This window comes from Zonotrichia leucophrys, chromosome 8, assembly GCF_028769735.1.
Source record: "Zonotrichia leucophrys gambelii isolate GWCS_2022_RI chromosome 8, RI_Zleu_2.0, whole genome shotgun sequence".
In the NCBI taxonomy this organism is placed as follows: Eukaryota; Metazoa; Chordata; class Aves; order Passeriformes; family Passerellidae; genus Zonotrichia; species Zonotrichia leucophrys.
In genome coordinates this window covers 27,537,248-27,555,054 of record NC_088178.1, presented here as the reverse complement: position 1 = coordinate 27,555,054, position 17,807 = coordinate 27,537,248, and the positions used below count along the sequence as shown (strand labels likewise).

The 17,807-nt window shown below is 41.7% G+C and overlaps 1 pseudogene; it reads left to right on the top strand.

Annotated features, from left to right (window-relative positions):
* Positions 1–8,235: 8,235 nt before the first annotated feature.
* LOC135450753 (E3 ubiquitin-protein ligase RNF170-like) lies at positions 8,236–16,295 on the top strand (annotated as a pseudogene).
* Positions 16,296–17,807: the final 1,512 nt, after the last annotated feature.

The following is a 17,807-nucleotide window of genomic DNA, read 5'->3' as shown; positions in this document are numbered from 1 at the left end:
AGCACCTTACACTAAGGAGATGTATTTATTCTGTCCCTTTCCTGTTTCACCAGAGGAACTTACTTAAATTTCCCCTCCACCAGCCTTCTTTTACTAATTTGAACCATTATTTTTTTTCTTAGCTGATTCAATTTTATGACCATTTCCATATTGCCTGTTGTTACAGAAGCATACAGGATGGCATTAAACACATCAGTGTTCAGGTCAGCCTAAGAGTGGACTAAACAACTTGAATAATAACTGCTACAGGCAGCATCTGCTGTATTTTGGCTGTTCTTCAGGATACATACTTTAATTTTCTATTACTGATTCTACTTTGCCTCACAGAGGTTAAAATTGTGGTGATGATATGATGGTATTTACATAACTATTTCCCCTCCTAGTGTTCTCCAGAACTGATAAAGACTCGAGAGTGGACTTGGATTTCTGGAATCCCTATTACTGTTTCCTTCACCAAAGGTTCTTAAAGAGATTTGGTTGCCATGGAAGATTAACATAAATCCTTATTAAAAATAGAATAAGGAATAAAAGGTTTTTACAGTAAAATCCCCCAGAGTTCTGTGCTAGGATTTGTACTGTTTAGCATGCTTATTTTAGGTTTTTCTGTATTTTTGCTCTTTTTAAATTTCTAGTATCTTTTGTTTATTTTCTCTCTCGTTACTTTGTAGTTTCCATAATTTTATGTCCTTTCCTGAGGGTCGATCCTCACTCAGCATCCAGAAATGGTTATTCCTGAGGGATGGCAGTGCTGGAGGGGTGCTCCAGACTGGGCAGGGCAAGGAGTGAGGCTGAGATCCATGACAGACAAGGCAGGCTGTGCATAATCTGGGATTATGTCAGCAGGGATCCGCTCACCCCTGTGCTCCCCAGCTGCATCCAGCTCAGACGGGCTCCAGGTGGCTGAGAGCTCACCCAGACACAGCAGTGTCAGCAGAGAAATAAAATCAGCTCCACACAGAAATCTGCACAGGTTTTACACCTTGTGAGTCACAGCTAAGCGGGGGCACATCGGAAGCTCCCCAGCCCTGGGCAGCTGTGCCTGGAGCTCAGCTGTGGGGCAGAAGGGGAACAAAGGGGTCTCTGTGCTTTATGTGGGGTAAGGTGGGTTGGGTTTATTGTGTAAGCCTGGTTGGAGATTCCTTCATGAGCTGCAGTTTATATGAATGTCTGTCAGTACATTCTGGGTTTGTGCCAATCAAGGATTATGACCTGTATTAACATCCCAGAAACAGGGGAGGCCAGCCAGGCTGCAGCTCAGTCTCCTGATGGCTGATATCCACCCTTACTATGATTTAAAGTCAGGTTAAATTACTTCTCTCCACAGGAACTTATTTAAAATGTATTCACTCCTCTTGACAGTGCATCCCTTGCCATCTTGACAAAGCACCTGACATTCTCTCAGTGAGAGCTGTCTTAACTTTCTTAACAGAACAGAAGAATGGCATTTGCTACAATAACTTAATTGCTATTCATAAAAATAAAATCCAGTTCCTAGCGTGTTTTTTTATTATTTTCAATGGGACTTACATTGTTATATCCAGGAATATGAACAATACTCAGTTCAGACATAACTTGGTAGCTGGCTGACAAAAGCCCCATGTCCAGACACTTGAATTTTCCCATACTTTGTTTGGCACATATGCATCTCACTGGTAGTTTAAAAATACTGTTGGAAAATCCTAATTACAATACTGCATCTAAAAGGGATTTTCCAAACACCTGGGAACAAAGATGTCAGAGTGTAAAAACACTGAACACTGACCCTTGGTGGTTAGTCATGTACTTGCACATTTCTTGCCTTTAGAAAAGAAGATAAAAATCTACCTCCACTTTCCAAACAAATTTAGTAGCTCAGTTGATTTGATTTCTGGAATTCTGCACTTCCAGAGCATCTTGCAAAAGCTTTAGGAGCATCCAGTGACCCTCATGGTGTTCTGTAGTACTGAGGCACATCTGAAGTTTTAGATGCAGAAACCAGAATCAACCCAATTCCCAGTATGTGTGCAATGAATTATTGCACAGTACAAACTGCTGTGATACCTGCTGGGCCACACATCCCTTCACACCCTGCCACAATCCCTGGCACCTTCCTGCCACTTTGGGATCAAGCTGTGTGTTGGAAGTTACTCTGCGTTCATGAAGAAAGCAGTGACTATCTGTTTATTCTCCAAATGTGGCCAATTTAGAAGTTATTAAATGGAGTTTATTCAGCACAAGTGAACATCTAAAAATCATAAAATAGGAATGAAAGAGCCACTGCTCTGGAGTTGTTTATGCCTTTATTGTCTCTCCAGGTTTTGTTTCCCCATTGCTTTTCCCTGCAGATGCTCAGTGGTACTTTCCAGGTCAGTCATGCCCTGAGGGAAAAGGGAGCAATGTCAGGATGATGAATGTAAAATGTTTCACTCTGTTACTGAAATATCTGTTTTGTGAAATACTCTGAAATATTTTCCCTGGCTGCTATAGGAGATGAAAGTCATTACAATCTATTTATTATCAAAATAGTAGGAATTCTGGATATTTTGTATGTTCTGAAAATCAATACCTTGTCTGAGAGTATCTTCATTAAAGGAGTCTCATATGCAGGCTTTTCTGAAAGGTGGCAATATTTTCACATGGAATAAGCATCTTTCAAGTATTTTCACATTAGATGGAAATACTTTCATCACTTGAGGCCCTTCTTGGAAGTCATTCAACTATGAGAACATTTGCTTTAAATAAAAGAGTGTTTAAGCCAGTGGGATTCCTGAAATTCCTGAGCCATTTATGCTCTTCTTTACACTTTTCTTAGCACATCTTAACTCAGTGAACATTTCCTTATCCCCACAGATTTAATGCTGGTAAGAAACAGGCATCTCATTAAAACTCTCAAGGCCTGGGGTGGCATTTCTAGTCTTTTATAATTAATTTTGTTTTGACTGGAGTAATTTCTGGACTCTTTGGTTGCAGACTCCCAGATAGAGTTATCTTAGCCCATGTGGTACAGTGTGTATATACTGAGCACAAATGCATGCACATCTTTCACACAGAATAATAATATTGTTTACTATGGGAGCTGCAGAAAGAAATAACAACTGCTTTTCCAAATAATTGTTAAGGTTTATCATATGCCAGTGAGGAAGGTAAACTGAAACAGAAAATATGAAACCAAAATTTGTGATATGTCATTAAATTTCATTAAAAGCTATACTGAAGACAAACCAAGTCTGAGGTAGCAAACTACTGACCTACATTTATGAAGGAGACTGTGACCAGATCTTGTAATTGCACCTTTAGGCATCATCCAGCAAGAGAGAAACGGTAACATCCTTAAGAAATGATCTGCCTCAACTATTTCAGTGAAAAATCTCAGAATTGGCAACTTTTAAGAACAGTTACTTGAACAGAATAAAATATTTACACCTCCACAGCCTCATTTCTGCTCAGCAAAACCCCAGTTTGGCACTGCACCCTTCCCTCCCCCGTTCTCACTGCCTCAGTTGTTTCCCTAACATTTGTTCATCTCCCATCTATGCTTTTTTATTTCTGCCTTTTCATTGACTTTCTCACTGATATCTGCACTTCTATTTTAGTAGCCTTATCTTTTTTTAGTGAACAAGGTCACAAGTGAGAGTGGGCTTTGGCAATTCCAACATTACCCGGCTGACGTTCATTGACATCATGGAACTGTTGGCAGTGTCATGGCAGCAGCCCCTCTGCAAATGCACATGTATTAAATGTCTCAGATACAATTTCAGTTTGTGCCCAGAACAAAAAATTGAACATTGGGATATGAACTATGGCAGAGACCTGCTGGACACGAACACAGTGACCCTTTGAGATCCTGTTCCCACAGGTGGGCTGAAAAGGTGACTCCTAAGGGCACCAGTTTGCAACGTGGGTTTGTCCCAGTTTTGTGCCATAAGATTCTGATCCTGAGACTGTCCTCACACTTAATATTGTGCACCAAATACCTCCAGTACTCACCACAGTCAGGGATTAATCCACAGGGAAGATCAGGAATGTGTTTTTTTTCAAGATGAAGGAAATCACAAACTCAATTTCCAAGAAGTAACCCCTTTGATTCTGTGCCAGGGTACTGGTATGTATTGTTAGGGAAAAGAATTCTGGTAATATCTCTGATTTCTTTAAAGAAAATAATTTTCAGAACTCTATGTTCCATTATACCAATTATATACCATTATCTTATTACTCAGAAACATTATTACCAGCACAGAAGATTCACCAAATAAAATGTTAGTAACTTGATCATTATTTTAAAATGGAAAACTAACAGCTAAGTTATTAAAGAATATTCCTTTCTCAACATCTGAAAGTTAGTGTGAAAAGCACTAAAAGGCATACTTTTAAATGGAGTGTTGAAAAGGTATTCTTTAGTGGAAGAATCGGTGTTCAAAAATAGAAACACTGGGTGAAAATGTCACAGCCACCACTTGCTACTGAGTACCACAAGAGTGTCTCAAACCCAACCACAGGTGACAGTAGGAGAGCTACAGGGGTGTGAAGTGTGAGTGGTCCTGATACTGCAACATTCATATATTAAATAAACAAGTTATTTTGTACCTACCTGTCAAAACCAAGTTCAAATTTCCCATAATTTCTATATCAATGTAATTTTTCTTGGTTTTATTTGAAAATAGACTTCAATTTGCCTCAGAATTTTGAACACATTTTCTTTCATGTTTGAAGGTTCTCTTGCTATGCTTATTCCAAAGAGGGAAAGCCAACTCCCACAGCAGGGGTCGAGCCTGTCTTGGACAGACTGCCAGTAGGGTTGCAATTATATTTTTGGTTACTGCATTTTGCACTTGAATCATTTTTTAAGATAAAGGCTAATCTTGTCTGTCCCTTCTGTTTGCATTTATAGATTTCTCCCTTGCTTTCATGCTGCTCTCCAACACCTGCTCTGTTTTGCTCAGGCACAGGAACCAGGGGCACACTGGTTCTGAGCTGAGCTCTGTGAAGCCTCCCACATATCCAGCAACCCCCACTCTCACATTCCAGGATGGAATTCAGTCACAGATGGGACTCACTGGGGGTGTGTCATGCAAAAGCCCATCTCAATCAAAACCCCCTCAGTTTGTGTCAAAGGCCATCACACAGGCCCTGCTCAGAACAGTGCCAGAAGTGTTTCACACCTTCACATCCCTCAGCCACATCTTTGTACCTCACAGGCTCCCTTTTTGGTTAGGTAGGCTTTTGTGGAGTATATCAAGAGACTGGATGTGTAAAACTGGGAATTAATAATGCAGCAATGCCAGTGGTTGGCATGTCCAGACCTGTTGGCTTTGATGGGATTATTCAACTGTGCAAACTAAAATAGGCATGGCAGTGTTTGCCAGCTCAAACTCCTGAGCCAAAACAAGGAGCTCATTAAGAGCAAACACTGGTCCTGGCACTGCAGTTGTGCTTTACAGACCCAACCAAAGATCAAGCACCAAAAAAGCCCAACCTACAATTTAGACAAAGTAGATCCAGGATCCAGGATTTCAGGCATGTAGTAGGACCAAAATGTCAGCAAAGCAACAGGAATGGCTGGCCTGGGGTAACCATGGATTGACTGATTGAATGTACAAAGTCACAGAAGTTTGGATTTTCCTGTGTTCATTATCTTCCTCAAAATATTCTGGAGCTATGTGAAAGGAACCTCGCTGTTATTTAACAGCCTTTCTGTGGTCAAATTCAATGAGTTAGGCCAAATAAAATCTCAGTTTCCCCATTGAATCCTGTGTACTGATGGAAGTAAGAGAAGATTCCCTGCTGTCCTGCATCCAGCTGTACCTGGGGACGGGGGAAGTGCTTTCAACAACACAACTGAGCAGTAACAGGCTTAGAGTGACATAAAAAATGAACCCAAAATCCTGTTTCTTCAAACAGTGCAGAATTAGGTCTGCAGATTCCAAGACAAGTGTGTCTGTAGTAAGGCCTGAGTGACTGCAGCAGAGCCACAGCACACAGCCCCTGGCAAGCAGAAGGGAATCTGGGCTCTTTCTACCTTTACAAATAACATCTTTTGCTATTATTTAGTTAGAAGGGGTTTCACCTCTGTTAGTACTAACCCAATGCTTGAGTAGCATAGCTAAAACAGACTGACCTAATGTGTTCAAACCATTTTCCAGAGTATCAACAATCCTGCCTAAAAACCACAGGACTGACATCTCTGCTGGCAGCCTTTATGAACTTAACACCTTGAGCAGAGAACCTGGGAAAAGGCTGGAGACAAAGAGCTGTGCTTGGAGATGTGGGGAGTCCATTGGGGTGAAGCACTGAACATCCTGGAGAGGATGTCACTGCCTGTGCCACGTTCTCTGGACAACTAAACTGCTCCAGCTTCTGCATCTGCCAGTCTGGCACCTTTAATAAGTAATTAAATCACACTGTGGACGTGAATACGCTCTTGGATAAATAATAAATGACAGCTCTCACACTGGCACGCGAGCACACAGGCATACCCAGGGCAGGAAATCACACACAGCATTTCATTTGTTGCTAATTTATCTGTAACAAAGTGAGGAAGATGCCCTGGGGACTGGTGACTAACAAGGAGCATTGTTTATGCTACAAATCCCATCCGGTTATTAGGCTTTGAAAAGTGCTTTGTTTAGCTTATCAGTGCTTCAGCAGGAATGCCAGGGGCAGTATTTCTGTTCTAAGTGTATTTCTATTCCAATATTACTGACATATAAGAGGTTATGTGTTACCTGAGGGCTGAATATTTGGCTTGTGCTTCAGTGCCTTGTTGAATCAGGATCAGGATGGTGAACACTGCACAAAACCAAGCTCTGAACACATTTCCTTATCAATTTTACAGCATTAAATTGAAGAACACCTTTACATAAATCAAACCTTTCTCAAGGATCACACAACAGGACAAAGAATAAATACCCTATGGCATATAAATGCCCATCATTAAAAATTACCTCAACCTGTTAGACCTTCTGCTTAAATTCTGCACTTCACTTAGGATGTGGACAAATTTGTATTACACAACCAAGTCTGCTGTTATGCAATTCCAAAGTATCACAAGTGTCTGGCAAGTTTTAGAGATGTTTCACAACAGCACTGATAAGCTGCTACTCTGTCAGGTGATCAAAATACCTACAGTTTGACCTTGATTCAAGTTAATATTTAAAAATAGGAATGCAAGTTTTTTATTGGGCTCAGGTACCTTTTCAATGATGTTAAATATCTTTTAGGGGAGAAGATTTAGAAACGGAGGGCATTATTTTCAGATGGAAAAAAACTACATTTCATAATTTATAAAACCTGAGAGTGCCTTGCCAACTAAATTAATAATAGGCAAATAAAGGAAACTAAATTGGGCAATTAAATTATTAATTGGCAAATAAGGCATAATTTGCCATGCAGAATGATTCCACACCAACATTGTCACTGACTCAGCTCCTCTCAAACATTTTTGCACAGAGGAATGGCAAACTCAACCTCATGTAGGTTTCCTGGACCACTGTAAGAAGTGTTCATTAGACTGATTAGGAATAAATAATTGAAGTATTTATTTAGATGTTTTATCATTAGATTACTTTTGGAAAATCCACATGACTCAATTCTTCCTTCTAAAATGTCCTGGTTTTAATTTGCTTATGGGTTAGTTTAGACCTGGATTGCCAAACCATGAGCTGTCCAGTGTAGCCTCCCTTGTCACCAGAACTGGCCTTGTAAGTGAGACTGGGAGCAGCTGCTGCTCTGCCAGAGCAAAGTGCCACTGTCACCCCTCCCTGGCAACTTCCAACCTCAAAGCAGGGGCTGCTTTACTGAACAATGCCACATGCTCATGCAAAAACCAACAAATGCTCTTGAGCACTCAACCTGCTGAGGGTTTTTAAACTTTAATACTTCTCCTCAAAGATGCTGATGAGAACAGACTCACCACTGATGCTTTAGAGCTAAATTTCCTTGTGGTAAAACTGGAAGATGTTCTGAGCTGAGCTGTGTTACAGAGATAAAGGTTTATACCCAGGAGCTCCTGGTTTCATAGCCAACAAACAGATCAGTGCTTCATGCCTTCCTTTTGTGGGCAAGAATTAAAAATGTATCACATCTGGTGGCTGGGGTTTAGCACAATGGGCTTGGATTTGCAGAGTTCTACTAGAATTGTTTTCTGAAATGCACAGCTTTCATTTTTAGCCAAAAGATGTGTCCAGATCTGAAAAGCTCATTTTTCTCAAAAATCTGACTGTCACAGTTTGAAAGCCTGGCCCCTGGTGAAGTTCCTACATGAAGAATTCCTTTGCAAATCTGACCTGTGGAAATGTGACCTCAGTGGACACCTGTGCTGTGCAGTGAGAAAGGAACAGAAACATAAGGATCTGATTCCTGAAAAACTTTAAGGCTTTCTCTGGATCTTTGAATTCTAAGTCTGTTTTTGCTTCTGCATTTGGAGTTTAGTTTTGGTTGGGCTTTTTTTCCTTTCATTTCCTCAAAATGAATTAAATTGACTTCTACTGGACTAAACATTTTATCATTCAGTTCTGGCTGATGATTCTCAGCAACATATGCGTTAGAACCACCAAAGACACCCAGATCCAAATATAAGACTGTGAAACAGTCATTCCTAAGGACACTTGCAAAGTTTCCAGCCTAAAATATTAGGAGCAATGACAATTTTAATAGTGCTGTTTGAAATAACACACAGAATTACTGCAAGAGAGGAAGCTCCCTAAAAATGCATCATTTTAGGCAAAGTCAAACTAAATATTTTATTTTGTTAGGACTGTTTAGTGCCATCAAAACCTCAAAGCCTCATGACACAAACATTGACTGCCACAATCAATTTCTAATTCAATCACAGTTCAAATGTTCAAAGGCCAGCTCAGGATTTTGGAAGGGGTAAATTAGTTCTGGCAGCCCTACAGCAATCTCAGATATCATCTGTCTTCTCCTTCTATCAGATCCAGCTGGGCGGGCCCCTCATAACCATTGATGCTGGTTAGAGCCAACTCCAGCATCATTGGGAGTGCTTGGACTCAATAAATCAGAAATTTGATTATGTGCAGATAATCTATTAAAAATAAATGACAGACCTGGCATGTTTTTCCCAGCTGATCGACTCAGGACAAGACTAAACCACTGATGTCTTAGCTGAGGGTGACCCCGAGTTCCTTTTTCCTCCCAAATGCTCTGTTAATGCAATTGGAGAAATGTCCATACCAGGTGAAACCAGGCCCACCCTGCCTTGGGACCTGCTGGACTCAGGAGTTCCACAGCATCCATAACCATGTCCATGGATTTACTGTGTATGTAAGGAACTGCCTGGTTTTGTGCCCTATGGATCTGCCAGCCCTGGTCATCCTGCAAGAGCTGATGGAGTTTCCCACCTTGCTTCACTCAATCAGTGAGAGATCACAAGGAAATTAAAAATGTGGTGTCACAATGCTGGATTTGAATGATGATTGAATGATTTTTATTCTTGCTACACACACACATATATATTATTCACACAGTGCAGGAGCACTGCCTGGATCTTTGCTGTAATTCCTAGTCCTAACTGAATGCTCTGGGAGCAGAGCTTGAGCATTTGCAGGGTCTCAACAGGCCCTTGCACTCAAGCTGACAAGCTTCCAGCCCCTCTGCCTGGTGCCTGAGCTCAGCAGCCAGAACTGGTATCATCAGCAACAGTAAATATTCCATTTTCCTGTTTTCTGAGCAGCACAAACTCTCTTTCTGCAGACTTGCTCATGAGTCATCTGGAAATAAACCATAATCACTTGTCCCCTAGGAGTCATATATAAGTTAATTACTGTACAAGACAAGCTAATACAAAATACACAAGAGATTCCAACTTGTTGAGGTTGCAAAGGGCAAAAGAGCCTTTCAGAATTTCCATTGGTTACAGTCTGGGAATGCTGGGCTTCCCTTGACTCCGTATCTATCACATAACCAGAAACACATTTTGTTCTCTTTGTTGTAGGAGACAAAGCTAAAGAAATGTGGGTGTGATTCCTGTGCACAAATGGAGTAGATACCCAATGAGCCTGTGTGTGTGCAGTGTTGGTAAACAGCACTGCTCTGGGCTGCAGCTGACAGAAACCATCACTGCCTGGCCAGCTGAGAGGATGTTCTGGACCTGCAAATGCCCCCAGCCCTGCACAGGAAGTCAGAATGCAATGGGATGTGCCAGATGAATTTTAGGTGCCACTGTGTGAAATAAAATCTGCTTGCCTGGAGTTCAGGGTCCTGGACTTGGATCTGACCATCGCTGTGGTGTCTTATTCCCACCCAGCCATCCTTTGCTGGGCTATTGTGTGGTTGTTATCTCTGCAGGAGAGAATCTTATCAGTGCAGGGAAAGGAAAATCTGAAACAATGAAAAGGCCTTTGGCATCTGACATTTTTCTGTTGAGGATGGAAACAAATACATTTATAACTTCACAGTAAAGAAAGATTTTTTTATTCAGTAGTTATAGAAACACTATTGTTAAGGCTGGAAAAGCCCTTGAAAAGTCATGGCACATTATTTTAAAACTTTCAGTTGCTCTTATCTACAGATCCTCATTACAGGAGGAAAGAATGGTATGAATGGTGCTGATTTAAAATTACTAATTTGGTGAATTCATAGTTTTAGACGTGGCTCTGGCAAGAGACCTGGTTTCATGAGCACTCACCTGGATTCTTTTTGCCATTCAGTTTTGGTACAGAGAGAATCCCATTCTGGCATCCCAGGAAGGCAGAGAACACACCAGACTTTATTTCAGTACATTTAAGTGACAGACACAACTGCAGAGTAGGAGGGAAACAGTGACAATTAGTTCTGTGTGATATCTATGCTGAGTTTCTGTGACTCTCTGCTAATCACAGTAAATTATTATTAATGAACTGAATACGTCGATCAAATTACTAATTTTGTGAAGACTGTGCACTACATCTCTCCCAGGAACCACAGCAACTCCAGCTGCCCCACCTGCCTCCAGTGAGCCCCTCTCCCAGCAGAAAGCAGCTGTGGGCATTTATTCTGTGGGAAGTGTTCTGGACTGACAGTGCAGGCAGTGCTTACACAGGCTACTAAACAAGGCATTCTTCTGGCAACAATCTCAAGGCCTGTGTAGCAACCAGGACCAAGCCCTTCTCCCTGGAATTAATGTAGGTTCCCTCACTAGAAGCAGGAGAAATCCCATTTTTATATTCCCTGAAAAATCAGTAACTGTATTTTTATTTGCTCATTGCTTTCACATCTACAAAGGTGCTGCTTTTGAAATGCCCATGAAGTCTTAAGCAGCCAAAAAGTAACAGATGATCTCAGATGATACTGTTAAATTACAATACAAACTTGTGGAATGGGTAAAATGCACTAGAAAATCCCACTATTTGTATTTGACTATGCAAAAAACCCCCAACCTATTACAAAAACCAACAGTGCAATAATCACATTTGTAAGTGTGAAAGCTCGAGATGTAACAAACATGAAGTCTCATCTTCAAGCATGAACTCACTTCTGAGAAGACAACTTGTCTTTTTAATCAGCAGCATAAAAATCCAGCTGTCCCATAAAATTAATTTCTATGGGTAAAAATCAGGAGTAGGACACAGCAGGCTTAGGTCTCATTCTGTCCCACATTCCTGCTTCCCATGGGAAACATTTGCCTAAAATAAAACAGTGATCTAGGCACAATTAAATTGGTTTGCATCCTGTAAAAGCTTTTTACAAAAACAAAAGTAGTGGAAGTTCCATTTTAAACAATTCAGTAAGTTGGTTTCTAGTCATGCATAAAGGGTTTTTTAATCTGTTTACTGTTTTTAAGGAAATCTGTGTGGTCTTGCAGAGGAAAATTGTTCAAAGACATCTCATCCCAATGTAAGCTCACTGTTTATTCCAGCCCAGGATCTGTTTAACAGGAAAGGGACAGAACAGATTTAGAGGGTCCTTCTGTCAAGGCAGCCCCTGGTGTGGGCTCCTGTCCTCCCTCAGAGGGGGTATCCCATCTCCAGTCACTGGATAATCTGTGTAAAACCCTAATTCTCCAGACAAACGTGTCTGTTAAATGCCTTCTTTGAGGCTCTGAGCCATATGGTTGGGATTACAGCATTTAAATAGTTTTTCCAAGTGAATACAAGGATGAAGCACAGAATAGTGGAGGGAAGTATGTCCATAATTGCATTTATAAGGGGATTTCAGGATTTTTAAGGCCCATGTTCTGCACCACTGGAGAGCTGTGTGAGCTTGGCACCTTGAAGCAAGTGCAAGTTATATTTACAAGCCATTCACACTTTTTTCACCACACTATAAAAAGATCTAAGTACAAAGCAGAACAAGGGGCCATGTTGTTAATGCTGGTGCAATAAAAGCACATTTTTATCTTTAGGATAAAGATAACAGAGCACAGCCCCACATCACCACTGCCACTATGCCCATCCTCTGGGAGAACAACAAATCAGTGGATCCCCAACAGCCAGGAACACCTCTGGGAGACACCATGTAATACTTCCGGATGTTTCATGTTTTTCTAACACTGTTTTATAACATACAGGAAAAGGAGACTTTGAACAGAACCCATCCAGGACAAACAGCAACCACATGGCCTCAAAACCTGTTTCAAATAATGCCTCAGTAGTTATAGTTTCAAGTACAAAGATAGACATAACAACAAAGAGCATCAACTTCCCTCTTTCCCTGGCCTGGTTAATTTTCCCTTTTCCATCTGTGAGTATGACCTAATGATACAGACTTTATTTGTATTTAATTTTGAGATCTGTAGAGGAGAAGTACCATATACAAGCTGGGTCTATGTTGTTTTTCTTAGCTGTACATACTTGGCCAGGCTTTCCTTCCCTCCACACCATTATTTACACTCCGGAGCACTGACTCCAGTGTGATGCATTATCCATGTTATGGGTGTTTATAGAGTAGAAGTGGTCTCTGTAACATGTCTGTTTTTCATGTCTTAAACCAATAAAACTTTTACATTGGGCTTATCAAAACCATTCTGTGTAGATCTAAGTCTGTTGTGACTGAAATCAGTAATAAAACTTCTCTTGATGCCCCGTGGAACAGAGCTAAGGCAACACTGAGCTCTCTTAATAAATTCCGCTCCGGTAAAAGTTTTATTTAAAAAATGTGGTTAACCCAAAGCTTTTAAAGAAGATTAATGTGGACTTATAAAAAATGTCTGATTTTATTATTAGTAGTAATTCATACAGTTTGTCCTGAAGTTTTCCTTTTCAGCTTCAGTTTGAACCATATGTTCAGGAAGTTCAACTGAAAAGCGATCCTTCAGCAATATTATTTTTTTCTAATTAACAATAACCACAGAGGTATTTTAGAGAAACCTACAGAGTCCCTCAGAAGGTTGTGGAGTGGGATAGATTAAAACAGGATTTTGTCAATTTTATGAAAAATTCACTGAAGCACAAATGGGTCAACTTCAGAGGAGTCCTTCCTTTCCTGTTCTACCAAACAAAGGATTCTGAATGCAGCAAATCTTACTTTCCATGGGATTCTTTTGTGAAAGGCCTTGAAGGACTCTGGGATCCATCAGTGCCCTGTTGGCCTCGCTGGGACTGAGCCCAGGCCCAGCACTGCAGCCGTGGGGATCCCCAGACTTTGATCCACCACCCCAGGGAGCCAAAGCCAGTCAGAGGTGAGGGGGTGTCAAACACAAAGCTCAAGGAGAAGCTGGAAGTTGAGTGCCAGACTGGGTTCATACAGACTGGATGGGGATTTAGGAATAAACACAGCTGTGGGCTCAGCCAAACACTCTGTGTGTGCAAACAAAACACAAGAGGCACAAAGAAAAACCCTGCACTCAAATGAAAATGAGTAAAAAGCACAAGTCAGAGCGAGGTCCATAAAAATACCTTTGGGCCAAATTTCACATTCCCAGCCCTTGTACACATGATGTAACTCATGGCATCGGGAACAATTTTTTTCTGGATTTCAAACATGGTTTGTCTCAAATTCCCTTTCTGAGTGGCAGCAGATGAGGTGATGCTGGGTGCAGAACCCCTGCACTGAGGGCTCCTGGAGACTTCTTGTTACAGCACAGCTCACAAACTCCTCACTGGCTGTTTTTAAGAACAAAAATCATTGTTCAGCTCAACAAAACAATCCCATCAAAATGGCAGCACAGTGTTGTGCTGCTGTTTTCACTGGGGTCCCTGTCAAGTTGCATCAGTTGAAATGCTGAGAGGTTTTATTTCCCTGACCTGTCACACTGCTCGCTGTGCCCCGGAGCTGCCAGTCAAGCTGTGCTGCTTCTGCTGAGATGCTGTTTGTGCTTTGCTGTACAAGCTGGTGGTGCCAGCCCTGACATTCAATTTTCCTGTTTTCTGACCAGCACTAACTCACTGCTGTCACTGCATGTGCAGCCTAATCTTACTGTCCTCACAGTCTGCCCCCTTTCGCTCTATGCTGTGCATGGAAATCAGCAGCAGTCTGGGTAAAAAAGGATGTGGCAATTGGCTTTTCCAGAGGTACAAGCTGTTCCTGGCTGCGCCTGCTGGTTTATCTGGGATAACTGGCCCTGGAAGCCACTGTGGACAACTCCAGAGTGCAATGCTTCGGTCCATGGGCACCCATATTCCTGAGGGCTACAGCCATGACCCAGGGAGATTCCAGAGTAAGATCCACAGGGAAAAAACCTGTGGAAAGGAAACTCTCCCCAAGCTGATCTGTAAATCTCTGCATATACCAATGTAGAAGAGCAAAGGCTCCATTTTTGCACAGCCACTTTGCATAGGAAAAGCATGTATTAAAAATAAATAATCACATTCATTTTCACAGTCCATTGGAGAAGAGGGTTTATTAATCTCGTCAATTTCCCTGTAAACATTAAATAACCTCCAATATGTTCAGCATATCTTCATTTTTTTAGTTTGGTAGGTTGCTGCCTGACCCCCTACTGGAGGCACAGTCCCTGGTTAGCAGCACTAACCTGCTCTCCCTGCAGGGAGGTAATATTTACCTCTGTCTGCATTCTGACACATGCCAAACAATGAGCTTGAGCTCTTGGGATCAGATTTATTTATCCTCTAATTTTCCCACAGCATTTCAAAACCCACTTGGGCTTGAATGATCCTGCAGCCATTTGCATTTATCATTTGACACATGTCAGATCAAACAACTCTGTGAAATACCAAACAGGCCTCCAGCATTTTGCTTTTGTGTAGTTTATTGAATCTCTGGAGTAACATTCCACAAAAAGCAGCATGGAAGTTCCTAATCTCACCAGGCCCCAGTCAGAGGTTGCTTCTTGTACTGGGAGGCTGGATATAGGGGAAAAAAGGAAAATGTTCTTTATTATGGAGCTGTGTTGCTTTTCACACCTCTTGTGAAAAGCAATAAGCCAAGGAAACAACCTCGACCCCTAAGTGTTTATAAATCAGCATTTACTGAGTGAGCAGCACATAACAAATGGATTGAAACAGACCTAGCAAGGAAAACCAGTCTGTACCATTGTGTGATTACCTTCTGATGCAGGTACTGGCAATATTGTGGTGGAATGTTACCATGCTGCTGCATCCAGAGCTTTCTAGTGAAGGTGCTTCAGGAATTCTTACCTGGAGAAGTCCTGCAGTCACCCTGGCAGGGAGGAGAACACAGTGTTCCATGAAAAGCCTGGTTAATTAAAAAACAGACCTAGAGAGGCTCAGGCTGGACCTTTCAAATATCACTCAGATTTGAACTGCAGGACTTTAACTTGCCTCTAAAATTTCAAATCAGATTCCAGCAGAAAGCAGCTGGATTTTTCCCCAGGGATTGCCAAATCCAAACAGTTCACACTGGCTCTGCCCTTTCCTAATGCTGGAATCCCAGTTCCCAGAAAGATTCTGTGCCAAGCAGAATCCTTTTTTTTCCAAGGGCTGGGGCAGCAGGGATCCCTTTTAGAAGGATTCCTCTGGATACTGTACCATGACTAAACAGTATAGGGGCATTTGGACAGCACAGAAAGGTTCTGCATTCAAGAGATTTTAACTTTCAAAGTGCTTAAGAGACACGTGGAACTGAAATGCATCAGAATACAAAATAACCAATCTCATGTCAACATTCAGTTTGCAGGTTACCTGTATGACAGGCTGTCATTCCTGACTCTTGCCTTGTGAGGACTCTTCACCCAGGTAGGTCTCATGGAGTTTTTTCCCTAAGAGTTGCTCTTTGCTTCTTTGGAACCATCATATCTTGTCTTCTCCATGTGAGCAAAGCCTGGGCCTCTCTGCAGGACTCTTGGAGCAACTGATGACATGGTGGTTGCTTCCCTTCTTTCAATTTGCATGATAAAAATCTGTCAGCAAGTTGCACCTGATGGGGTGAGGATGGCAGGGTCTGCAGCTCAGGGGCCTGACTGACCCCACCTGGGGCCCTTGGCCAAACTTCCCCAAGCCGTGACTGAGGCTTCTCTTGGACTGGGGCACTGGGATGGGTTTGTCACTGTGCTGCTGCCACAGGCTGAAGGACTCAGCAGCGCTTGGCATGGCCAAGGCACTCAGAGGGCAGATCTACAAGAATGCCTCAAGCCACAATCAGAGTTTAACATTACACTGCCCATCGACATGCAGCTGAAGAGTGTTAGAACTCTTGAGCTTCAACATTTTACTTCTTGGCTCAATTTGAATTAAATTTTAATTTGAGAACTTGGCAAACTGAACAATTTGCTAAGTCTTGTATAACACAAGGATGGCCAGGCAGTCTCACTGCAAAATCCTGCAGCAGTGTTTGTGTTATCACAGCTGATTTCTCAGCCACTGGGATACAGAGCTCTCACAGCTCTGGTTTTAAAATGGATCACATGAAACTGGTAGGCACACTGGCTTGGAACAAAAATGCAGCTATAAAGTACAAGTATCACAAGGGGAGGAAGGCATTAAAGGCCATGCAGGAAGTGTGAACAGATCTCTGTAACTGTGTTGTGCAAGCCCACACAAGGCACAGAGAGTCCTTGAAGCCTGTGCATTCACATTTTACACCAAGGCAGTGTGACTGTTTGTTCCCTTTCCTGACTCCCTACACCCCTCGTGCTGTCTTGCTACCAGTTCAGCCTGAGAAATCGAGGCCAGTTTGAGGATAATGATATAAATAGCAGGAAGTTTATGGAAACTTTGCTGAAATTGTTTCTGTTGAGCTGCAGAGGTGAAAGTGCTGGTGCAGTGCCAGCCAACCCTGCACATCTGTCCCTGTGCAACCTGTACCTTTGTTATCCATTTGGACTCTGTGGACTTCATTTTTACACACTAATTGCATATTAAAATAGAGATATTAAGATTTATGAATACTTACTGGTTACAACACACTGGTCTCCAATTGCTTTTTCCCACTCTGTCTTTTCAGTTGACAGATTTTATCGTGCCCCTGAGTTAGGAGCTTTGACACCCACTATGTCAGAGTAATTTTCTTGCTTGTTTTACTCTTTTTGTTAAGAAGTTTCATCATTTTATTCCCATCAACTTTCATTGTCTTTAATTATGTCCCTGAACTTGCAAAGCTGTTTCTCCTGACAATGGGTACTTTGGAAAGGGTAACAACTGCTTTTCCATCAACTACAAGGCAGGAAGTGCATTGTTTCTTTAAAAAAATTACCAGATGTTTTTCAGGGCTGAACATTAAAAAAAAGCCAGCAACTATTATTTTCCAAATAACCCCAGTGTAATTTTGTTATTGTGTGACTCCTGTTTGCATTTAACTGGGAATTGCAACCTAGGCCAATACTAAAAAAGGAATTTTTCTCAAGCTAAGTGTGTAAAGTCCATCTATGTGAATATTGACTCCCTGTACTCAAGTCCATCTGAGTGAATCATGTTATTCCTTGTGCTGTTCCTGCCAGTCCAAATACTGGCACTGGGGTACCTGCAACTGATTGTCTT